The sequence below is a fragment of the Pectinophora gossypiella genome, chromosome 12 (genome assembly GCF_024362695.1).
Source record: "Pectinophora gossypiella chromosome 12, ilPecGoss1.1, whole genome shotgun sequence".
NCBI classification, from domain to species: Eukaryota; Metazoa; Arthropoda; class Insecta; order Lepidoptera; family Gelechiidae; genus Pectinophora; species Pectinophora gossypiella.
Genome location: NC_065415.1, coordinates 4,921,636 through 4,948,392, shown reverse-complemented (window position 1 = coordinate 4,948,392; position 26,757 = coordinate 4,921,636). Strand labels below are relative to the sequence as shown.

Genomic DNA, 26,757 nt, shown 5'->3' with positions numbered 1-26,757 from the left:
TGAGTTTAATCGAGTGAGATTCAAATACTCAATAGATACAGTGTCCTTAGCCTGAACGATTAATAATTAATTTCCGGAACAAAATGGTTCAGGAGGCTATAGTGAACATTTCACATTTCGTGGTGCGGTTGAGATAAAAGAGAGACCCAATAAATCCCGTGCCTAGGGAATGTTGGCAGCGGATAATATCGACGGCGAGGGGAATACTTCTAAAGGATGCAGATGATTATTTAAATTGGTATTCTGAAGAAATACCTAACGTATTTTAAAGGTCTCTCCACACTGTAGCAGGACTTGGGTTCTGGGGACTGAAAACGAGATTTCCGAATTTCAATTGTGTATACAAACGAGTATTTTTTATTTCTTTCTTCTATATTAGGAAAACCACGCTAAAGCCATTTTTACCTATAGATTTAGAATGTATAAGATAATAAAATAATGCCAATAACCATCAACTTTTTTTAACTTAATTTGACAGGACTACAACAGCTAGCTCTATCTTTTTCTTGCACGTGTTGTAAGCGAAGGACGGCACTATTTAAAATTTGTCATTTTTGTTTTTTCTTTTTATTCTCTTCTTATTATTATGAAAATCAAATTTATTATTTTCTATTTTTAATAATAATTATTACTGTCAATTTGATTTGAGTTGTGCTACTGTCTTCTTCTATCGTGTGGGTTGTGAAGTGGATTACCAACCTAAGCAATGCTGGTGTCGGGGTTATTATTGAGCCGCCAAAGGCCCCTGACATAGCTCATGTAACGATTACGTACTTACATCAGTAAGTAGCTTCTACTGTTATAGCTACGAACTTAATAATAATTTACCGTGACTGCCTAACTGGTAACATCTGTGTGTGTATTTATAACAATAATAAATATGTATTTAATTACGTATACTACCTGCGTAGCTCTTATGATTATGATTAAACTGAATGTATCTAAATAAAAAGATATTCGCATCGTAACAGCTGCGTGCGCTGAATCAAAATAATAAAGTAAATAGAATAGAAAAGAAAGGCGTTTATTTAAGTAATACGTATACAAAAGAGTGAAATTATTCATTAATTTTATTCTGTAATATACTATATTGTGTACATTACATACATTGGTACCTAATCTTTACAACTTAAAAGATAAAGCTCAAAATATAATGTATAACCGGTATTACTAGTTTTATAACAAGATCCATTATCGTACGTTTTAATCAGAACGCGTGCTCTACTTTCACTGCGAACAATGGCAATCTATAGAAGGTAATCTTAATTTTAGCACTGTCTTTCAAGTTTCCGTGGTGTAGCGGTTATCACATCTGCCTAACACGCAGAAGGCCCCCGGTTCGATCCCGGGCGGAAACATACTTTTTAAATTTTGTAATTTGTTTTGTATTCTTTTCCGTGTGACTTGCAAAGTAAGATACACTTGTTGGCTAGTTATTTTTCTTTTATTACCGTATCTTATTATAGATTTGCCTCGGATGATATTTTTTTTTGATACCTATACCGTTAGGAGAATAGCGTGATGACATAATATATTATTTTATTTTTTTTAAAACAGAGAAAGGAAAACACAATTTCTGAATAGTCGAATACAGGCATTTATCAGTGAAACTGATATGTTGCCTGCTTGAGTTAATAATCTATACTTATAATAAATCTGTAGAGAGGTCAATTCTGTACATTAAATATTTTTTCAAAATAACTATCAGGGGGTGATAAGTGATCGATACTGATGCCAAAAATGCAATCAGTAAAATTTTTGTCTGTCTGTCTGTCTGTCTGTCTGTCTGTCTGTCTGTCTGTCTGTCTGTCTGTATGTTCCTTATAGAAACAAAAACTACTGGACGGATTTTAATGAAACTTGGTACAATTATTCTTCACACTCCTGGACAGGTAATAGTATACTTTTCATCACGCTACAATCAATAGGAGCAGAGTAGTGAAGGGAAATCCTTTTGTATGAAAAATCTAAACCACTCAAGTTAGACGTTTGAAATTTGGCATGCAGGTACCTTAGATATCGTAGAGGTGCACTAAGAAAGGAATTCCCGAAATTCCTACGGGAACGGGAATTAGCGGGAAAATTCTTTTGTATGAAAAATCTAAACCACTCAAGTTAGACGTTTGAAATTTGGCATGCAGGTACCTTAGATACCGTAGAGGTGCACTAATAAAGGAATTCCCGAAATTCCCACGGGAACGGGAATTAGCGGAAAAATCCTTTTGTATGAAAAATCTAAACCACTCAAGTTAGATGTTTGAAATTTGTCATACAAGTACCTTAGATACCGTAGAGGTGTACTAAGAAAGGAATTCCCGAAATTCCCACGGGAACGGGAATTAGCGGGAAAATCCTTTTGTATGAAAAGTCTAAACCACTCAAGTTAGACGTTTGAAATTTGTCATGCAGGTACCTTAGGTACCGTGGAGGTGCACTAAGAAAGGAATTCCCAAAATTCTCACGGGAACGGGAATTAGCGGGAAAATCCTTTTGTATGAAAAATCTAAACCACTCAAGTTAGACGTTTGAAATTTGGCATGCAGGTACCTTAGATACCGTAGAGGTGCACAAAGAAAGGAATTCCCAAAATTCCCACGGGAACGGGAATTAGCGGAAAAATCCTTTTGTATGAAAAATCTAAACCATTCAAGTTAGATGTTTGAAATTTGTCATGCAAGTACCCTAGATACCATAGAGGTGTACTAAGAAAGGAATTCCCGAAATTCCCACGGGAACGGGAATTAGCGGAAAAATCCTTTTGTATGAAAAATCTAAACCACTCAAGTTAGACGTTTGAAATTTGGCATGCAGATACCTTAGGTACCGTAGAGGTGCACTAAGAAAGGAATTCCCGAAATTCTCACGGAAACGGGAATTAGCGGGAAAATCCTTTTGTATGAAAAATCTAAACCACTCAAGTTAGACGTTTGAAATTTGTCATGCAGGTACCTTAGGTACCGTGGAGGTGCACTAAGAAAGGAATTCCCGAAATTCCCACGGGAACGGGAATTAACGGGAAAATCCTTTTGTATGAAAAAATCTAAACCATTCAAGTTAGATGTTTGAAATTTGGCACGCAGGTACCTTAGATACCGTAGAGGTGCACTAAGAAAGGAATTCCCAAAATTCCCACGGGAACGGGAATTAGCGGGAAAATCCTTTTGTATGAAAAATCTAAACCACTCAAGTTAGACGTTTGAAATTTGGCATGCAGGTACTTTAGTAAACTTAAAACTTAGTTGCAACAGGATATTACAAAATTCCCACGGGAACGGTAGTTAGCGGGAAAAAACATTTGTATGAAAAAATCAAATCTAAATAAAAGGAGAAACTGACAGACTCAGTGACTGACACATCAACGCATAGCCTGAACGGCTAAACGTAGGCATTTGAAATTTGGAAGAAACATAGCTTAGGTACCGTAGAGGTGCACTAAGAAAGGAATTCCCGGAATTCCCACGGGAACGGAAATTAGCGGGAAAATCCTTTTGTATGAAAAATCTAAACCGCTTAAGTTAGACGCTTGAAATTTGGCATGCAGGTACCTTAGTTAACTTAAAGCTTAGTTGCAACAGGATATTGCAAAATTCCCACGGAAACGGGAGTTAGCGGGAAAAAAACATTTGTATGAAAAAATCGAAACCGCGTAAGATAGATGTTTTCAATTCAATTCAATTAACTTATTTATTGCATTCCATGTAGTACAATGGGGTGTTACATAGGCATAGGAACTAAAACATGGACCCTGTAGGGCACAGCAACGTTGAAGGGAAGAGAGGAAGTGTGTATTAAAATTAAAACTCAATGAACAATCAATTAAAAAAAAATCAATTCAATCAATTGATTGCATGCATGCATACCTTAGTAAAAATAAAGTTTATTTTTGGCTGTATTTTAAAAAATGGGAGTTATTGGGAAAATAATTGTATGAAAAAATCTAAACTGCATAAGTTAGATGCTTGGATATGCACTCCCACACACACAAAGATCTCTCTCTTATATAACACGCCACGCGGACGAAGTCGCGGGCAAAAGCTAGTAAATAATAATAACACATAACACATGATCAGCCTATATACGTCCCACTGCTGAGCACAGGTCTCTCCTCAATCAACCGGAGGGGGTATGGAGCATACTCCACCACTGTGGGAATAATAATACACATACATACATACATAAACTCACGCCCGTAATCACTAATGGGGTGGGCAGAGCCACAAGTAATCAAAGACAACTTGCATCCACTGTTGATACGATGTCATAAGCTGGATATGATGAACCTTATGGTGATAAGGGATCAGCCTATCGCCCATAACATTAGTCCATCATGTTAGATGACACAATCCCTCTGTCGGTTTTTACGACATGCCCGGGAAGACAAGCAGCTGAACGTTTTCTATGTTTTTTATTTGCTCCCAGAACAGCATAGAAGCAAAAAATAATAATAATAATAATTTATAAAATGTAAGACAAATGATTTGAAAGAACTGCAGCATTTATAAAACATTTTGTGGCCCAGAAAGAAACACGTGCAGAGTTGCACGTACAATGTCACTTTGAACTAGGGTTGTGTCTACGGTAGTGTACATATTGCCTTACATAGCGTTTTATACACTGAATCTATATATCTATCTACTGTGTATATTAAAAAAGCAAAAAGTCACTCACTCACTGGCTGACTCATCATCATCAGCCCATTAACGTCCCCACTGCTGGGGCACGGGCCTTCCCTATGGATGGATAGGGAGGTCGGGCCTTAAACCACCACGCGGGCCCAGTGCGGATTGGTGGTTATTAATGACTGCTAATGCAGCCGGGACCAACGGCTTAACGTGCCTTCCGAAGCACGGAGGAGCTCGAGATGAAAACTTTTTTTTTTTTGTGGTCACCCATCCTATGACCGGCCTCTGCGAAAGTTGCTTTACTTCAACAATCGCAGACCGAGCGCGTTTATCGCTGCGTCACCGAGCTCCTCCTACTGGCTGACTCACTCTTCATTAAATCTCAGGAACCACAAGGGCTAGGAGTCTCAATTTTTGCATAGGGGTTCCTTTTAGGACGTAGCTGCTCACTGAGACTTCGTCTTTTTTAAACTTAGAATCGTGTAATTTCACGGACGGAGACGCAGGTACGTTTAAAAACTAGAATCTGAATACGTAAAACAGCCTCCGTGGTCTAGTGGTAAGAGCGTTAGGCTCACGATCTGGAGGTCCGGGTTCGATTCCCGATGGGGACATTGTCGAAATCACTTTGTGAGACTGTCCTTTGTTTGGTAAGGACTTTTCAGGCTTGAATCACCTGATTGTCCGAAAAAGTAAGATGATTCCGTGCTTCGGAGGGCACGTTAAGCCGTTGGTCCCGGCTATTAGCCGTAAAAAACACCTCCACCAACCCGCAGTGGAGCAGCGTGGTGAAGTATGCTCCATACCCCCTCCGGTTGATTGAGGGGAGGCCTGTGCCCAGCAGTGGGACGTATATAGGCAGTTTATGACTCCGGAATTCTTCCAAATAGTGATATTTACGAGATAGTCGTGGTTGTTGTGGTAGGCGAACTTTGACACATTGGCATTCAATATTTTATGCCATAATTTTTATGTCTATCGATTATCCTTTTCAGCGGATATTAAAATAACAAGCATCATCATCATCACTAATTTAAGAGCCACGCTCTTTTCGATGTAGCATTCTCCATTCTTGTCTATCAAAAACCAATAATAACAAGCATATAACTTAAAATAAACTTCGTCTGCAGGAATCAGGGCTAGAGATTTTACATTAAGATTAAGTAAGATTTAGTAAGAGTAAGTAAGATTTTTAAGTTACTGTTCTTATTCAAATTACAAGCATTTCATTGTTCCATTAACCGCATATTAATCAAAGATGCTTGTAATATGGCCGTTATCTTAAAAGTTTAAGAACCGCTGGTGTAGTGTCATTATTATAAAGTGGTTTCGTTTCTTTTTAATTTCGCTATTTCTTATCAGCATAGCAGCAACTTGCTGGCTAGAAATAAAACAGATTTGCTCAAGCCTGCTCCATACGTGCGGACCCTGATTACCTCTGATTACAATTGTACATTAGTATGGAACGCTTTCCATTACACGTACACTTAAGATTGGATCTTTTTGCGCTCTTTATTTATCTATTTTTAGTTACACAGGCAACTAATTTCAGAAAAAGAATTTCTTATTTATCTTTGTTTTTATTTCGCTTTTGGTTTATATAAATAATTACATAATTATAACTAAAAACCGTTCTTAGGTAACTTGTGTAGTCCGAAAAGAAAATAATTATTATAAAACTTTAATCTAGTAATTATTAAAAATACATTTATTATTAAAATTAAAATTATTTACTTACTCTCTTTATCTCTTGAGAATGTTTATATTTATTAAATTCAACGTAAAGCAGCAAAAGATGTAGGCATTAGTTTATTTTTTCATGGTTCTATTAGTTTTTTATGTCATTTTTATTATTTTCTATTGTTATTTTCTGTCCTTGTCAGTGTTCTTTCAATAAAAATCGGCACGGATAGTATTTTTTTTTTGCTTTCGATATTCTATTATTCAATGTATGCACTCTCAACATAGTAAGAATATCAAAACATACCGATAAATACCTACCTAAATATTCTTAATCTCTAAAATATATTACTCTACACTGCGCTATTAACGAAACTAAACAGTTAATTTGTCACTCTATTTAAAATGTCGACTTTATATTCTCATTCGCGACACTATTTACAACAATTACACCAGACACAGTGTAGCGATATTTCAAAGTCTGAGAAATGAACCAGTTACTCGGTGATAAGGCTTCTAAATGGATCGTCTTGATGAAGGCAGACAGATTGAAATGCAAATTAGACACTTTAACAACTGGGCTATTGACTTTCATTAGCTGGTGTTATAATCGATTAATGACGTCATCAAAAGGTTCGGGAATAGAGTAGTTATAAGATTGTTTGATTATGTACGTATATTTACAGGTTTGTTAATTTCACACAACCTACACATCGTGTTAATGACATCGTAACTAAAACTTTGAGAGATGATTCAGACCATGACTTTAAGTTGATATCAAGTGGAATTTTCCGTCGCAAAAGTATAGAACTGAAAATAATTAAAAAAAAAAAATTTCATGATTTTTCAGACTGGAAATTCCACTTGATATCAACTAAGAGTCATGGTCTGAATCATTCCCCTCAGTATTCGTTACGATGTCAATAACACCCTGTATAATCTATTTTCATCATTCAACAACCATTGTTAGATTAGAATTCAAATTCTGATGCACGGTAAATCTTATAATAATTGATGAAATGGAAGAAGATCAAGAAAATAATAGCTCTGTACGTCGCCCTTGGTTTAAATACTAGATAGTTTTGTTTTTACTAATTCCTAAGTATTTTATTTTCATCAAGTTGAATTCCATAGTCTCTGGCTCCCCAATTGGAAATGGGCGTTATTGTATTTATATATGACATGGTTGTCATAAAAGTTTACTGGGGTTCCCAAGTGCCTTTCTCTGTTGAATTTTTGTACTTGTGAAAACGATCGTTTGTAGATTTCTTTAAACGAAACTCTCCTTTGTCTTTTATAGAATCAAAATTCAAAATTCAAAATTCAAAAATATCTTTATTCAGTAGGTAACATAGTTACACTTTGAATCGTCAATTTTTACATAACGAACGTCTCATCCGCCTAAAACTACTGCAGCTTCTCACAACCTGTATAGCCGGGGAAAAGAAGCTGCAAGAAAAACCTCGGCACAGGGACCTAGACGTTCTTTTTAAAAAAAAAAAATAAAAAAAAAAAAAAAAAAACATAAAATATTGATATACAATCTAATCTAATTCCGACACATTCCTTCAAGATTTTATTTTCAGAGACGGATTGGTATTAATTATCCTTTCTGTACTTACCCTTTTCCTCGTACAATACAATACAAGAGATTTAATTAAAATAAGAAATGAAGTCGAGACTCATCAAGACAAGTCTGAACTGAATGTGATTCGAAGAATATTCTAGAAATTTCGTCTTGACGACAATATGTGTAACCAAGGTCGGAAAGTTAGATTAATTAATTCAAACAGTCGTATGTTCTCGCATAGCTGGAAGTCTTGTCTGATAAGGAAATACAAAGGAATTTGTTGAATATAAAGCAGCAATAGGTACTTGTATATTTACGTACATTCTTATCTTTATATATTTGGCATTGGTTGGTGTTTGTTAATAACAGAAAGATGTAGAAAAATCTAGTTTAAAGACAATAATGAAGTACTTCGTCAAAAAAAATCAATATTGCTTTTTCACAGTTGTGGACATTGTAAACTTAATTTCATTTGCGCAAATGGAAATTGCAATATAGCTTTTGTAGGTGAATTACTTTGACGTGGCCTTTTTAAACCGCGAGTTCTTTTGTTTTCTTGTTCTAAAATATGTTTATATTTCGTCATTTTTTCTGAAGAATAGTTACAGGTGTGAGTACGATAATTACTTTTTGCTTTATTAAAGCGATTCTTAACCTAACCTAACACATGAACACACCGCCTCGCCGCGCTTCGCTACAAAAATCCGCGTCGTGTGATCATCGCCTTATTAATTTGACTTCAATGGCAATTATTGTGCCTCATAACCTTGTGTACGGTCAAATTAACTTTTTGAAAACTTTAAATGTCAAATATGATAGTGCGACAGGGTTCTAAAGTGGGCTCATGACTGTACATAACGATTGTGTGTCAGTTGGAGTAATCAGAGACTAAGTACCCACAACACACTGAGCTTTTAATGTAAAACCAACGTGATAGGTAGTGAGCTGTATCGCCTATAATGATCGAGCATATTGTGTTATTGGAAACTGCATAAATTAATAACTCACTGGTGCAAGCCCGTTACCAGTTTGTTTGAATAAACGTTTTCTCTCTCTCTCTCTCTCTCTCAGTTTGAACCACGCTCCTCGATTGAGAATGTTCTTCGCCTAGATAAAAACGGATTATTTCTTCAGGTTTAATAAAATATGTTAACGTAGTTAGCTATACAGGGTGTAAGTGACATCGTAACGAATACTGAGCGGGTTGATTCAGCTCATTATAATAATTTTAAAAAATACAAAGATTTTCATGAATTTTCCTACAAGAAATTCCACTTGATATCAACCTCAGAATCATGGTCTGAATCACCCCAAGTATTCTTTACGGTGTCACTAACACCCTGTATATTAAAGTAGCAGGCGAAAATCCCTAAAAAAAGTAGTAGAACGCGTGTATGTAAATACAATCACAACCACGAATACGTATCAGGCTTTCAGCGAATTTGCATCAGAGAGGAACTGTGGGTAAGTAAAGGAAGGTTTTATGTACTCGTAGGCCTTTCACGTTTGTTAGTGAAAAAAAGGTGACTTCGCAATACCGCGGTTGCGATTGTATTCCTTTCATTTTGTGGTGGACTGATGGCGTAGACTGGCGCCCGAGATAGACAGATTAAAACTGTAGGTATTTACAATTAAAACACATAATACCGGGTTCTTACCCAGTGATGATGATAATGACATCATCCCGTTGCAGCAGTATTCTTCTTCCTCTATCGCGTGGGTTGTAAGGTGGATTACAAACCCCATCAACCATGTTGTTAGAGTTAACCTTCAAGCGGGTAATCAAAATTATGAAAAAAAAACAATTAGTAACCTAATTAAAATTGGCGTGTGATGTCTTCAAGGATCCCGCTATGTATAATAATCCGAAAAGTGCTTGGATTTCCACCGCACCGGGAATAAAACAATTGCGATCTGTGGAGTGGTGGAAGCGCCCCGAGCCACGGTTTATTCTTTGTTTTACTCCCAATGACATAGCGACAGGGTACTAAAAGTGACAAATAAATGTAATAGGTAATAATAATAATATGAACGAAAATGTCCTAAGCGCGGTCGATTCGACTACGCGCGCCCGCTTGAAGGTTTCAACAGTGTTGATATGTCGGGAGTCTCATATCCCTGATTTTAATGCGGTAAGAACCCGGAATTATGTGTTTTAATTATGATAATAACCGCATAAAACTCAAACAATGTGGGTATTTATGTTCAATAAATATTATATGGTAATATTGTTGGTTTGGTTTTTGTAATAAATTTCAATTTATTTTTTCATAAAACAATTAATGATTTTAAAACTAAACAATGTATGAGTATATAAAAGCCAATAATAAATGTTTGAATCTTAATCAATTTATTTTTGAGACTGGTCCCTAAATTAGATACAAGAGTATTACAGGTCACCAAGTGAAATTGTTCACCAGCTTTTCTGGTTAATACCAGTTTGGTTTTAGTGACTTAGGTGTTCGTGGTGCATGGTATCCATCTTAGGCCTTCGTATGAACAGTGGCTGCAACTTTTCTTAGATTACTTGTGGCTCTGCCGACCCCTTTAAGGATTGTAGGCGTGAATTTCTGTGTGTATGTAGATATTATTTGATATCATTGCAACGGCGGGAAAGTTGTAAATGAGGTTACCGCAAGACCGGAGAAAATGGTGCCAAATGGAGGAGGCCCATACTCGCAGTGGGATGATACAGACTGATTGATGATGATCATGATGATGATGAGATATTATATATAAGGTGGCCAGCAGGAAAAATAAAAAATACTTGACACATCTGGCAATAAACATGATTATGATGCATCCAATAACCCTTGAGTTTTCTCTTCCCACAACTTGACGCAATTTTAAGACTCCGTCACGTAATAAAAGGTAACAATAAAACTACTCTTGAACCTAATAACAATATCATTCGACACAATCGAAACGTCTACAATTAAAACCCGACCATTGTACCGTGAAATAGCGAAGTATCCGTAAAGAAAGGCTATTATAAAACCGCGTAAAACTCCCATAAGCCTACTGTGAGGGCTAAAGAGAGTACAATGGTATAAAATTAACACCACCCGTCATATTATGCAGGACGTAATGGGCTGACCTTAATATTAGAACGCTGCCTCGTTGCAGCCTTATTGCTTAGACGATAATCGCATAATAGCGGAGGAAGAAAAATATTATAATGGTACTAAAACAGATGTTTCGTTTAAAAGGAGCGTTAGCAGCTCCGATAAGTCTTATTCCAAACGCGGTCACGTAGATTTAATAACACATAACATAATCTCACGACTATATTCCAATTGGGGTAGTCAGATGACAGATTAGTCACAAGATGAACTAAGTACGGTCACGAGTACTAATATGATACACTTTGATACCATGTCACATTAAATTTTTTGACAAATTAAACCGGAAGTCTTAATGAAATGTCAAATATGATAGTGCGACAGGGTTCTAAAGTGGGTATATGATATTAGTCATGACTGTACCCACACCTCACCGAGTTTTCTGTAAGACCAATATGGCAGGTGACGAGCCGTTTCGCCTGTAATGATCAAGCCTGTGTTAGTAAAAATGACATCATCTCCATTATCCTGTGTTTCACAGGGTCCGCTTACCTAACCTGAAGATTTGCCAGGTCCGGTTGTTTACAGACAAAAAACTGCATTTATTTATTCATTTATTACATTTGCAACATAACAGAAATCCATACCGTTACAAACAAGTTTCGACATAATATATAAAACACATAAAATAAAACATTATATAACAGAACTAACAGGCATAAGTGGTTCAAATACTGTCCTACTGTCACGCATCACACACTCAATCGTACTCGCAAACAAGTCGCAATGTGGCGCCGCATCGAGGACGGAGTTCAGCAAGTCAAGAGCGCGAAGTACCGGCGAATGGCGGTGAGCCTGCGTCCGCGCGTGAGGCCGCACCAGCAACTCATGACGCCGAGCGCGCATGTAAGTGTCCGGTACAAACAGTTTTTTTTTTTTTTGACGTGACTTATTGTAGATTTGCCGCAGATGGCATTAACTACTTGGCCGGACAAATGGGGAGCGCTGAAGGCTCTCACCCGGTACAACGTTTAAGACAACAGGCCTGAGGGTGCCCAGTTGGGCGCGAACCTCGGCTCAGGGCGTCGTCTGAGAGGAAAAATATTTGAAAGAATTAATCGACCCGACTCGGTCGATAGCGATAAGCGCTGAATGAGGGAAATCGTCGACCACGCCGGCGGGGTCGGTATCGGGGTCGGTACAAACAGTTGCACCATCTGCTGCACTAAGTAAGTGCTATTCACTTTGTAGCGTACAATGTTTACTACACCATTTTTTGCATTTATGATAAATTAATGACTCATTAGTGCAAATCCGGTGCCGGGTTCCGAATCTATGCTCCCCGTTTTCTCCGGCTTGCTGAACCACAGGACCACAGCAACTAACTAGCTAGTTGATTTACTTACTAAAAAAATATTTAAACGTTCAGTTTATTTGGTTGACCTATCATCAGTTGGGTTGCTTTTAGGAATGATAAATTATTTTAAGTACTTAGTCTTAAGATAATTAATTAATTAATTTAATTTAATTTTAGTTTAAGTATTGTGATTTTTGTGATTTCTGTTTTGTAATTCTCTATTAATGACACCTGTGTGTGCTTCTATTTAACTTTCATGGCGCATTAGCGCTTCGGCACTGTAATGTCGTGATCGTAAAAGGTATAATAAATAAATAAATAAATAAAAATGGCAATTAAGTACTAAACTATAGTTTCAATTACTTATGTGTAATTTTTAAATATGCCAGTGAATTTTTAAGGTTGAAGTTGGGTTCTGCCCAGAAGCAACTATAAAAAACTTAATATAAAAACAAATAAATAAGAATTCAGTTAATAATAAATTGAAAATTATATTTGTTTAGTTCTCTCCGAGGGCCATCACAAAGGGAAGTTTTATGATGTTCTCAAAAGAATAATCCGTCAAAAGAATTTTAATTAACTCGATCGGAAGGGAAGAGAAATAAAGCAAATAAGAATATTTCAGTCCCTGTGGATCTATATTTAAAAGCATTTTCCTACTTGTTTATTTTCTCACTTTTTCTTTCCTGAAGACAAGGAAGAAGGCAAAGGGAACTGATTTGTCAGTGTGAATATTTTAGTAGATGTCGCCACCATTTCAAGGTAGCATTTAGATATGCGGAAGTTACTAAACTTAGGCATCACTGATCTCTTAGAATGACGTTTAATTTCATGATTCTTTCGTTTATGTATTATAATGTATTGAATAACGTATTTATGATAGTCTAGCCGGGTCTTCACGATAACCACGCCGCGCGCGGTGCGAATTATATTGAGCGCTTCGACCAATAAACAATACGAATGCTATCTACGTAGATGGACGTTATACAGCTATTGGTCGAAGGCCTCGATATAATTCGAGCCGCGCTCGGCCTGTTGCTGTGCAGAGCCTACAGGGGTCTCAGTGAAGTTGCAAACGTGCAGAAGAAGCGACAGTGTCTTGTTATTCAGATACATTTTATTCGATTACGTTGTCGCCTTTCCCTATTTATTGTTCCGGCCAAGTAGTTAATGCCATCTGTGGCAAATCTACAAATAGTCACGTCAAAAAAAAACCTATTTATTGGGACTTAACGTACTAATCTACATACATACATAAACAACCTATGTACGTCCCACTGCTGGGCACAGGCCTCCCCTCAATCAACCGGAGGGGGTATGGAGCATACTCCACCACGCTGCTCCACTGCGGGTTGGTGGAGGTGTTTTTACGACTAATAGCCGGGACCAACGGCTTAACGTGCCCTCCGAAGCACGGAATCATCTTACTTTTTCGGACAATCAGGTGATTCAAGCCTGAAAAGACTTGACTTTGCGAAATGACTTAGAGTCAAAAATGAAAAAATGCCTACAACACGTTTGTTCATGATAATTGTATTGAATAAATGGTTCTAATACTGATTGGAAATTCTCTCGGTATTTTTTACAAACTTATACTACAACCAGGTGGCGCCTCTTAAAAAATATTTTTACACGACTTTAAATAAATGGCCTGTGTTCCCCGGATAGTGTCACTGTAAAATATAACTTAATAACATGTGTAGTTAGTTTTATTTTTTATTATTAGGTCATCCGTAAAGAATGGCCGCACTCTAGGGAAATGGTTTATGACGTGACCGAGTTTGACTGGCCTTTACAGGTAAAGCTATTAAAATATCTCTTTCATTTACACAAACAACAAAACAAAATGGAAAAGTACTAGTTGCAGTGACTTATATATTTTTTGACATATTCGTTTCAGATTAGCAACTCAATAATTAAGGTATATTTATCTACATTATGTAGTAAGTATATGACAATTGACCATTAAAATAAGCTAATTGGATATATTTCTATATATATCACTTAAAATATTTTAAAGAGAGAAAGAAAGAAAAATGTATTATTTCTTTTTATTTTGATGCAATAAAGTGTATTTGTATTGTATTGTATTGCATTTATTATTTTCGGACATCACAGACACAAACAGACAGGTACATTACATTGAACAGGACAGATACCACGCGGAAAATAATAAAAATAACTAAGATAAAAATTTCTGAAAAAAAAAACGCCAATATCCCATCTATATAATTTTCTATTGCGCACACTGAAAATCAAACCAAAATGCAAGTCACTTAAAAATCAAATATACGAGACAATATAACTATATCTGACGTATCTTACTTTCGTCGTATAACAACTTAAAGGACTATATTTTGAAATCGATCTTCCTAAATCCAGATTCTATTTTCAACAATGAGCATTGTAGACGGTCGGACTGTAACTGTTATATTACCTATAGACTCATCTAGATCCCTGCGGTTGCATTTGGAAGACTTCGCAACTTTGCCATCAGTGGACACCGCTCTATTGGAATTTAGAACGAAAATACTTCCAGTAGAGCTCGCTTTTGAATGAAATGTAGCGGGGTATTATGGTATAGTTTCGGGGATTTAGTTGGGATTTCATTTCAGTAGTATTGAGTTTGTAATACGAATTTTTAGCAAACTGTATTTCAAATATGAAACACCTTTCCGTATTTATTTATTTTCAATTTATATATCAGAGATTAAAAATATATAAATATGCATTGTTGATAGTGGCATTTAAAATATCAAATTTTAAATGACAAATTCTTAAAATATTTTGGCATATCCCATTCTGTGTCATTTATTTTTTAAATTCTTGCATTATTTATTTTAATAGCACATATTTTTCCATTTGAATTTGATTTGAAAAAATATTATTCGGTTTATATATCACTTGCTTTTGTGTAATATTCGGAACACGTGGATACATCCATGAATATCGCGCGGCACTTTTGTTCGAAACTACTCTTTTATGTCATATTCACGCCATTTCTATGAACATCATTCGTCATGACGAGACAATAGTTGTCACACGTCACTGTATGGGCCGCTCTAATTTAATTTCCCGCTGTTACTCCTCTAACAGAAATGCTTTTAGGCAAATAATGTGTTTTACTTTCTCATTGATTTCTAAACTAAAGCTATACTAGAATCTAATATTACATTTAACATAATAGACGGCTAAAAATAAGAAAATATCATAAGAAAGAAGAAAATAAATGTTATGGTGACGTATTACACTCACTATAATAAACATTAAAAATAGCTAACACAAATTTTATCAATATTATAACTGCTACAATAATATTTTGTAGACACAGGTTCTCGTACATGAGTAATTATTTGTTACCTTTTGCGAATATTTCTAACAAAGCTTTATTTTTTTACACCTATTTAACGAATTTTGTAATACCTAACGGAAAAGCATAAAAGTGCAGTGTGACATATCGAAAGTTAAGATAAAATCGTCCACAGCTTGGAAAATGCTTGCGATAGGTAATAAAACCTTATTTTATCTTTGTAGCCTAGGAACCTAAAAAAGTTATATTACTTATTCCGTGAACGAACACGCCTTAACTTAGGGTGTGGTGTTATTCTATACCTCTTAATGGAAGGTCCATCGGTTTCTATTGGTCTTTCAATTTAGGAGATGTCTAAAGAAAACGGTGACTGATAGACGTAGGTATTAATTTGTGAAGATTTAGAATATATTTTTTGTTATAAAAATTAAGGCTAAGTACCTTCGATATGATATTCGATTATTAAATATGCTACTAACCTGAACACGCTCTAACAATTATATATTTTGTTAGGTATAATGAATCCCATACAAAATTCAACTAACTTTTATGTGAAGTGTACATAGTTCCTAGATCTGGAGGCTCAAATCTTCAATAAGTACAATAACAACAGAAAAAGCACAGAAAAAGAGCACGAAACTTTCATCCATTCCCCGGCTGATTGCACTTTATCCTACAAAATTTATCCAAATTGAGCAGCAAAGAAGTCATAATAGATAACTTATTTATTTTTCTATGTGCCAAAGAACATAACTGACGCAAAAGTTGACTGTCAATTCCCTATCTTATAAATAACTATTCGTACATCTAAAAGCTAACCTAAATTGATCGCCTCAACCCAAATTGTCGCCGGAACGCCGGAACTATTGGAATGTCATTTTCGCGGCCCTTTGTGGAGGTGATAGACACGTTTTATGATATATAAATAAGTTGTCTGTCAATGAGAAAAAAGATTGAAGATTTTCCTATAATAACATACATAAACTCACGCCTATTTCCCACTCGGGAAGGAGTCCCTGACACACTTCTCCAATAGGTATTATTTACATCATAACATAATATGAGCACACGATTATATTCATAATTATGCCAGAAATATATCCATCGAAATATGAACTGAATACATACGCGTCACTGAGCTTTCAGTTAGACCAACGTGATAAGTGGTGAGCCGTATCGCCATATATTTTATACTACAATCGAGCCAACTGCGTTGGTGACCACTATGACATTCATTAATCTACCAGGCAAGAAAATAATGAACTGTTTGTTGAATACGATGAGCTAAAAATAAGGGCAAAATCACAAATAGCAATATTGTTATTTTAGACAAATTGCTTCAAAGCAAACGATTACTTAAACAAAAATAATCATGTAAGTAATATGTTAATTGCTTTAACAAGACCACGTCAATGGTGTCCAGTTAAACCCCCTGATAACATGCGGTTCATCATAATATCCAGTTTAGGACGAATAGAAGAATGGTGATGTCCTATTGATCACTTGGCGCTTCGCCCGCCCACGGTACAAATTACGGGGTTACTTATACACACGTATGTATGACCGCATTCCACGTGTATATACTACATTATTATAATAATATGAATAACCGTATGTATCTAGATATCATTGTAGTAAAAGAGAGGTTATTGCTCACTAGACATTTACGGTTAAAGAATATCGAGTGCAAAGGTATAAGTGACATTTAGGACGGCATACCGTCCTAAATGTCACTTATTCTATCGGTGGAAATGTCCTAAATGTAATGAGTAGAAAAAAACGTATTTTTTGACTACTTAAATCTATTTTCTGTCAACCGGGCTGTGTAGTCTATTTATTTATGATATCAGAATTGAAAATAATAATCTTTAGGTTAATCTAATCATTGTGGTCGATTTTTATGGTACGGAACCTCTGCACGTGAGTCAATGTCACACTAACCTGATTTTATTTTTAACACTAACCCACTTGGTCAACAAAGAAATAGTTTACTTTTAAACATTGTATTTTTCTTTTTTTCGTGACTAAGCAGTTTTATTAATAAATATAAGATAAGAGATTTAAAACCTACACTAGTGGATAAAAAAAAACTCAAGTTGTTTTTTTTGGGGTTTGGGAAAATAACTGTTAACAAAAATGATTGGGAATATATGCCATGTGGCATACAGGATGTTAGTGACATCGTAACGAAAACTTTGAGGGATGATTCAGGTTGTAAGTTGATTCTAAGTTGATATCAAGTGAAATTTTCCGTTGCAAAAGTATGGAATAGAAATTAATTTAAAAAAACCATGAATTTTTTGACAGGAAATTCCACTTGATATCAACTCAGAATCATGGTCTGAATCATCCCCCTCAGTATTTGTTACGGGGTGTCACTAACACCGACAGTAACCGTAAGTGACATCGTAACGAATACTGAGGGGGATGATTCAGCTCATTATTCTGAGTCAATATCAAGTGGAATTTTCCATCGCATCTGAGTTATTTTCCCAAACGCCCGGCAACAAAGTTGAGTCGATTTTTTTTGTCCCTTAGTGTACATTTTTAATTCAAGGTAGCATACAATCCTAGTCGGTGTATTATTGTTAGACTCATGCACGTTTCCTTAAGCCTACACGTATGTTGCACTCTTGGCTACAGCACACAGTGGACTTATCTTGATTGAACACGTGACGAAGCCTTAGCAAACGTTTGAATAACATAAACCTGTTAGTAAGTGACGACTATAGCACAATATTTGTAATAGCTCGTGTAACGGATATAACTTCGTCTCTATGCAAGACATGCGACTACATTACGGGTGACTTACTGTACAGGCTTTGTGTTGGAAACAAAACAGTTCTTAAGCTTCAATATACTTTTTACTTTATTATTTTTAAATTTACTAAAATATGTATGACGTGTGGTCTCTAAGACAAACGGGAACTAGCAAATGGCCACGTGGTGGGGACCGACGTCGATCAACTTGCGTATTGCCCGCGCGCCTCTCCTCAGGCCCCTCATCGTCCATGCTTAGACATTTACAATAATTCAAATCCCGGTTCGAGCTATGAACAACTTCATGAGTTTGAATTCATATTTGGAACTTTAGATAATTGATATCACTTAGTTTCCAAGATTTGTGTCCGGTTATTGACAATAGGCTTGCCGCTATTACATTTGACTTAAACATAGCTGGCGAGGAATGGGCACGTGTACACATCTGTCTACCTCTGCGATGTAGGCGTGATACTTTTTTTATGTACCTGGTATTTATAATATTAGACGATAGAAAGAGACTTAATTCATTTGTTCTAAAAGATTACGAGGAAATTCAAATAATTTATTTCAGGAAGTTAAAAATTCCATAGTTGTTAGCAACATGACCTAGGGTGGTATTAATAAACTAATCTCAGCTTCGAGACTGCTTTCAAGATCATGTCAATGTGACAGTTCTTATATAAAAACAGGGACTTGAGCATGATCTTGAGGGCAGTCTCAGCTGAGATTAGTTTATTGATACCACCCTTATTCTATGTTACTATCATTAAATTATGCGAAAAGTGAAAAATAACAAAATGTAAAAAAAAAAGAAAAAAAAAATAAGTCTATTTCTGTTTCAGCGTACAACGTAGTCAAAGTAAACCTATTACTTGCAGAAAATATAGCACAATATATTATTAACTACAATTATCTTGCCAATGCACTAGGCCAAGTTTGTATTCTACTTCTTTATTACTAGGTGAGGTCAGGTTAAGGTTGGCGCTATATTTATTGTTAATCGTCATGCAAGTTTCCTTTTAACACTTGTTTGTATGCATTAAGGCTCATTTATTTTATGCGCTTTTTCTATCAGATGTAATGAACTAGCGACCAAAAAAAAAAAATGTTGTGAAACTGCTTTTATTTATGTACCTAAATAAAATATGATTTTCGCCTATGGTCGGGTTTGACTGAAATGTCATTCGAACAATATAACATAAGCTGACGACTACATCTCATTTGGAATAGTTACAGGTACATCTATCGCATGATGAACTATGATCCCACACCTCATTGAACTTTCTGTTAGACCAACGTGATAGGTAAGCCGCACCGCCGTCCATAATGGTCGAGCCGATTGCGTTATTCGAAAGTACTGTTTAATATCTATTCTGTGTCGAAAATCCCCGTCCGCTTGATTGAGGGGAGGCCTGTGCTCAGCAGTGGGACGTTACGCGTTTATGTTATGTTTATGTGTCGAAAATAACAACTTTGTAGCAAAGACTAAAACAGCGCAACGTAGGTTACAAAATGTAAAATAATTATGTTACCATTTATGTGCATATTCGTAAAAATAATTTTACATAATCTAATTAATATAGAAGGCGCGCGCGGGGGGCGGAAGGCAAGAGGGAAACCACTGCCCTATTTTTCCCTAAAAAAGTAGCATGGAGAGTATTTTACAGAAATGCTGCACCGACAAGAGCGTGGCTCTTAAATTGATGATGATGATGATGAATTAATATACAGGGTGTTAGTGACATCGTAACGAATACTCAGGGTGATGATTCAGACCATGATTCTGAGTTAATATCAGGTGGAATTTTTCGTCGCAAAATTCATGATTGTTTTTTAGTTTTTTTAAATTATTTTCAATTCTATATTTTTGCGATGGAAAATTCCACTTGACATTGACTCAGAATAATCAGCTGAATCATCCCCCTCAGTATTCGTTATGATGTCACTTACACCCCGCACAAGTACATACGGTAGCCATACAAGTAGGTATGGGTGTTAGTGACACCGTAACGAATACTGAGGCTGATGGTTCAGACAATGATTCAGTAGAATTTTCAGTCTGAATATTCATGAAAATTTTTGTTTTTTTTTATTATTTTCAGTTCCATACTTTTGCGACGGAAAATTCCACTTGATATCGTCTCAGAATCATGGCCTCAATCACCCCTCAAAGTTTTCGTTACGATGTCACTAACACCCTGTATAATCATGAGAGAGACTACAAAGTTAAATTCACATTACCTACTAGACGTTAAAAATAACATTACTTAAATACGAAGTTTCTCATCCATAAATATTCCACGTCTATATTTTACGATTTTCCTGCTAATTTATACGCCACACTAACCTCCAACAAATTACATAGCAGATAAAATTTTAAACTTTTTATCGCTCCTTTCAGGGAATTTATATTTTTCGTTGTAAATTAGGTTAATTACTCTAAGGGTTAAAATGATAAATGTGCGTCTTTAGAAATTACTTCGTGCGAAAGAAATTAAAGGCCTTTGGTGTCAGGGGCTTGCGAAAAAAACTCGCGCACGTGGTGATGACGTAGATTGTTAGGCTGTAGACAGGACAGGCGCAAATATTAAACCTTTAAAACAATATTCATCACAAAGGAAGGTTTCCGAAGGTCCCGGGTTTGAATCCCGGTGGGGACATATCACAAAAATCACTTTGTGATCCCTAGTTTGGTTAGGAAATTACAGGCTGATCACCTGAATGTCCGAAAGTAAGATGATCCGTGCATCGGAAGTCACGTTAAGCCGTTAGTCCCGGTTACTACTTACTGATGTAAGTACGTAGTCGTTACATGAGTCATGTCAGGGGCCTATGGCGGCTCAATAATAACCCTGACATCAGGGTTGATGAGGTTGGTAATACACCTCACAACCCACACGATAGAAGAAGAAATTCCTCAAATCAAATCTTTGTTGGTCTAACAGAAAGCTCGCTAGAGGTACTAAGATCGTCTTGCGATTGATGTACCTACCTTCGACTACCCCAATTGGGATATAGTCGTGATCTTATGTAAAGTGTCCTCTAACATGACGGACTAATGTTATGGGCGATAGGCTGATCCCTTATCCCCATAAGCTTCATCATATCCAGCTTACGAAATCGTATCAACAGTGGCTGCAAGTTGTCTTTGATTACTTGGGGCTCTGCCTACCCCGTTAGAGATTACATAAACAGCTTATATACGTCCCACTGCTGGGCACTGGCCTCTCCTCAATCAACCGGAGGGGATTACGAGGCCATGAATTTATGTATATATATGTTATGTAATGTGTGTTGTGTCTTCAAATCTTCATGTTATTTCTAGCATTATACATAAACATAACCTAACATAGAATCACGCCTGCGTCCACGAAGGGGTAGGTCAGTGGTATAATATAGGATATACATCCATTTCTCGCCATATATATATATATACGTACATATGTTTAAGTCATTAACCAGTCATAAATCGCGGAAACCACGTGATACCAATTATCTGTGATCCAAATATGAATTTAAACTCATAAAGTCAAATTCAGTGCTATAGTGCCCGAGGCGGGTTTCGAGCTCGTGGTATGTCATCATCATCATTATCAGCCCATTATCGTCCCCACTGCTGGGGCACGGGCCTTCCCTATGGATGGATAGGGAGATCGGGCCTTAAACCACCACGCGGGCCCAGTGCGGATTGGTGGTTATTAACGACTGCTAATCCAGCCGGGACCAACGACTTAACGTGCCTTCCGAAGCACGGAGGAGCTCGAGATGAATACTTTTTTTTTTGTGGTCACCCATCCTATGACCGGCCTTTGCGAAAGTTGCTTAACTTCAACAATCGCAGACCGAGCGCGTTTACCGCTGCGCCACCGAGCTCCTCGTGATACGTATAGCTACATTATCTATGTAGGCAATTCACGCTTACTCTAAACAAGACTATCACGGATTCATTCATTTTATATATTTCATTCTTAAAATGAGTCTTTCATTTATATTATATTTCTTTCTCAAAATAAGTCTATAAATAATCATAAATAAAATACACATCTCACTGGTATATACTCGTATTATTCCGTTACATCTAACCTTCCAGAAGAAAGGGAATGGTGATCACCACCCTCCTAGCATTATCCCGTTTTTCACAGGGTCCGCTTACCTAACCAGAAGATTTGACAGGTCCAGTTTTTCACAGAAACGACTGACGGTCTAACCTTCCGACCCGCGAAGGGAAAACCAGCCCAATACAAATTAGGTCACATACCTCCGAAAGTGCATTTCGGGAATGTGGGTTTCCTCACGATGTTTTGAAAGAGAAAGGTGATACATTATTAACAATAAAAAAAATAGTTATAAATACTCATTGCCTTTAATATAATTCTCATAATATATTTTGAAAGTTCGAAAAAAAGGCGCCTTCTTGTATCTGATTTATTTTATTTTGTTTGGACAGCATTGTAATTCACATACTTTGTTTATCCTAGACTAAAATAATTAAATCTAAAAATAGAACGATAATTAAAATTATAATTTAGTACAAAAATTTCAACCCATTAATTTTGAGTTATAATAATAAAGTTACTATCACAAAAGTCTACGCCTGTCTACGCGTCTCCAACATCGTAGCACGTGCTACGCTCGAAATGAAATATTGACGTGAAGCGCGTCGTAGCGCGGAGGATATTTCATTACAGACATTTAAGACCCCAAGGCTCATCCACGCCTCAGTGACAATTAATGCCATACATCTTTAACCTACCCTCATAACACTTGCTAAAGTTGTTACATAATCTTGTTAGTCACCTTGAAAATGACTCGCTAAGCTGTTACTATGCTGTCACTAAACTTGTTTGTAGAGTTTAGTGTTACTACGGGCGAACTAAGTCTACTCCAGTGATTGGGCGACGGGCTCACGATCCAGAGGTCCCAGGTTCGAGGCTCGGTGGGAACATAATAATAAAAATCGCTTTGTGAGCCCGAGTTTGATAAGGACATTGCAGGCTGGTCATCCGATTGGCCGAAAGAAAGGTGATCCGTGCTTCGAAATGCACGTTAAGCAGTCGGTCCCGCCTAAATAAATATGAAGTCGTTACATGAGTCATGTTAGGCGCTTGTGGTAGCTCAATAGTAACCCTGACACCGGGGTTAAGAAATTCGGACAACTTTATACCCACATGTGAGTGAAGAAAGGGCGAACATTGCGAAAATCACAACAACTTACCCGGTGTAAACAGGGTGTTATTGACATCGTAACGAATACTTCGATTCGGACCATGATTCTGAGTGAAATTTTCCGTCTCAAAATTCATGATATTTTGTTTTTTTTTAATTATATTCAATTCTATACTTTTGCGATGGGAAATTTCACTTGATATTAACTCAAAATAATGAGCTGAAATACCCTCCTCAGTATTCGTTACGATGTCACTTACACCCCGTACAAGTGTACAAGTGTATACTAGTAGCCATACAAGTACATATGGGTGTTATTAACAGCGTGACAAATACTGAGGGGGATGATTCAGACCATGACTCTGAGTTGATATCAAGTGGATTTCCTATCGTTCCATACTTTTGCGACGGTAAATTCTACTTGATATACATATACACTAACACCCTGTATACTACACACTTCTGTCTACACCTTTGGGGATAGGTACAGACAGACGTGATACTATGTAATACTGTATTTTTATAACGACTTATTTACGGTGTGAGAATAGATAACCACTTAGTTACTACGTTAGATGTTTGTTTGTATATAAATTAATCATTTTATTCTATACAGTAACAACAAAGTCTTAAAATAGAACATCTTTCAAAAGATTCCTTAAAATATACAAACAAATCACTACATAATATAAAACAAAGTCGATTTTTCTGGCCCTATATCCCTATGTACGCTAATATCTTTAAAACTACGCAACGGATTTGATGCGGTTTTTTTAATAGATAAAGTGATTCAAGAGGAGGGTTTATATGTATAATAACATCCATTAAATAGTGGAGAAATACTGTTATTTTTGAGGTTTTTAATGTGATGTCGTAAATAATTTTATTTTTTCCTCAGCATTGCACCAGAGCGAAGCCGGGGCGGGTCGCTAGTGAGATATAAATAAAACACTTTATTAATGAAGTGCTGCGCTCAAAAACCGGTATAGCTGATGTTGGCAAGAAGACCGCCAGGCTAAAGTGGGACTGGGCTGGACACGTGTGCCGCATGCATCCGGAACGATGGGCAAAGATCATCACGCACTGGGTACCACAGGACGGACACCGTAGACGTGGTAGACCCCGGAAACGATGGCGCGATGATCTCGACGGTTATCGAAAAGACTGGATAGAGCTCGCACAGAACCGGGATACTTGGAAAAATATGGGGGAGGCCTTTGCTCAGCAGTGGGATCATATAGGCTAATAATAATAATTAATTAAATCATTTTTTTATTATTCCGGACATATTGAAGAAATATTAATTAGGTCCTTTAAGGTTTTATTTTTTATATAAGTATATTAGTAAGCAAACACACACTCGTTGTGTATGGAGCGACAGTATTTGTCAAACAGCTGGTGATTTTGTACTATTAAACAAAGTGCAAACAGGCAATTCAGAATCAGCCTGTCCGCAAACACAAATACAATAGAATTGCAAATGTATTGCCTTGGTCTCTTAATTGTTTTCTCAGTAACAGTACATTCACAGTGAACTCGTTGCAAATTGTATTTTTGCAATTTATTTGCTACTTAAATGCTATTCCAAACTCGTATAAAATGGAGATTACCTATTTATAATAGGTAATCTCCATTCTTACCCCATTGGTAAGAAATAGTGGCACTTATTATGTAGATTATTACTTGTGTGCACAGTAATATTAAAAATAGCTCTACGAGAAGTAGGGGGTTTGCAAAAAATGAACTTTTGTTCACGCAAGGTTACCTCCGTAAATAAGTTACATATTCTTATAGAAGTTATGTAAAATAATGTTTCCTTTACCTAAGCTGTGCAAAGAAAAAGAGCTTTAAAACTGTTCTATATTGTGTTGAAGTTCCAAAGTTACGTATAACTACAGAAAAATGAGGATCTTACAAGAAAGTATCTCAAGTAATAATGTTTAAGAGCCAGCTAACTATATAAGTTCTTGAAAGTGTTTAAACTTACTATCGCTATGAATTTATATTTAGTGTTGTTAGAAATAAAACTGATTATTACGCTTCTTGACTGAAAGCGTTCTTGAACCAAACACTATTATGCAGAATATGGTATTATCAAACTAACTCTAACCTAAATGTACTAAAGTCATTTTTAGCTTAATAAATTGTTAATGATGCTAATCCCTATACACACTAAGTATCTAATTTTATTTTAACTTATACCTGTCATTTTCTTATCCGCCGAAAAGGCCGCTGTTTTGCAGTAGCAGTAGATCTATTAAATCATTGCTTGCGAGTAGTCATTGCAGCTCCTAGTTAGGTATATTATTTTGTTTAGGTACTTATATTGTGTTTTGTTTTGTTTTATTTTGTAGGTTTGCTTATGTTTTGTTTTTGGTTTTGTTTTATGTTTATTATTTTGTTTAGTACATAATTATTATGTGGTGTTCTCACCTCCGTTAGCTGTCTTTTCTCTATCTGTGGTAGCTTGTAATTAGCCTTTATTTATTATTAAGGTTTTGATTGTGTAAATAATGCTGTAAGCTCTTCGAATAAAATAAAATAAAATAATAAATAAATAAAATGGAAAGGAACTAGCTGTTAATTTTAAAATGAATGAGTGAATGAATGAATCTTTACGATGTATATGTGTGCTAACGAGTATATAATGTAGATATATAAGTAATTATCTATTTCTTCTAATGCCTTTATCTCCTGTTGGGATGTAGGGCTCGAATAACAGATTCCTACTCCTCGCGATCTTTGGCAGCCTCTGTAGCTTGCTCCCATGACATGCCGAGGGTTTTCAGCTCTCGGCCAACCGAGTGTCTCGCCAGGTCTCTTTGGGCCGCCCCCTTATGCGTTTTCCACGCGCACTCCAGGTCAGAGCTCATCGGGACGGGTGTGCCACAGGTCTTCTAAGGACATGACCAATCCACTGCAATTTGCGTGTGAGGATTTCAGCCTCTAAAATTAATATTTATTTACAGACACAAAATGCATAAATACCTACAATAAAAACCCCACAGAACCAATTTCTCGGTATGTCGTGGAGAATAGATGGTGGTATAAAAGCGGTTTATCACTTCATTGCATCAAGTTGCGAAATATAGGCATAGAATTTCGTGCCAAACCTAGGTATGTAGATCGGAACGTAAAACCCCAAACACCGACCGCGACGTCAGTCGTAAAATTTAAGACAGTTGTAAAACGTGCTTACGTACTTATTAGAGCCCGTTCTATCAAAA

The 26,757-nt window shown here is 36.4% G+C and overlaps 1 protein-coding gene and 1 non-coding gene across 2 annotated transcripts in view; both read left to right on the top strand.

Annotated features, from left to right (window-relative positions):
* LOC126371529 (calsenilin) overlaps nt 1–26,757 on the top strand; it is a 318,344-nt gene that overhangs the window by 40,159 nt on the left and 251,428 nt on the right. The window lies entirely within an intron of this gene.
* Trnav-aac (transfer RNA valine (anticodon AAC)) lies at nt 1,286–1,358 on the top strand. Its single transcript has one exon. It is a non-coding gene; the product is annotated as a tRNA-Val (tRNA).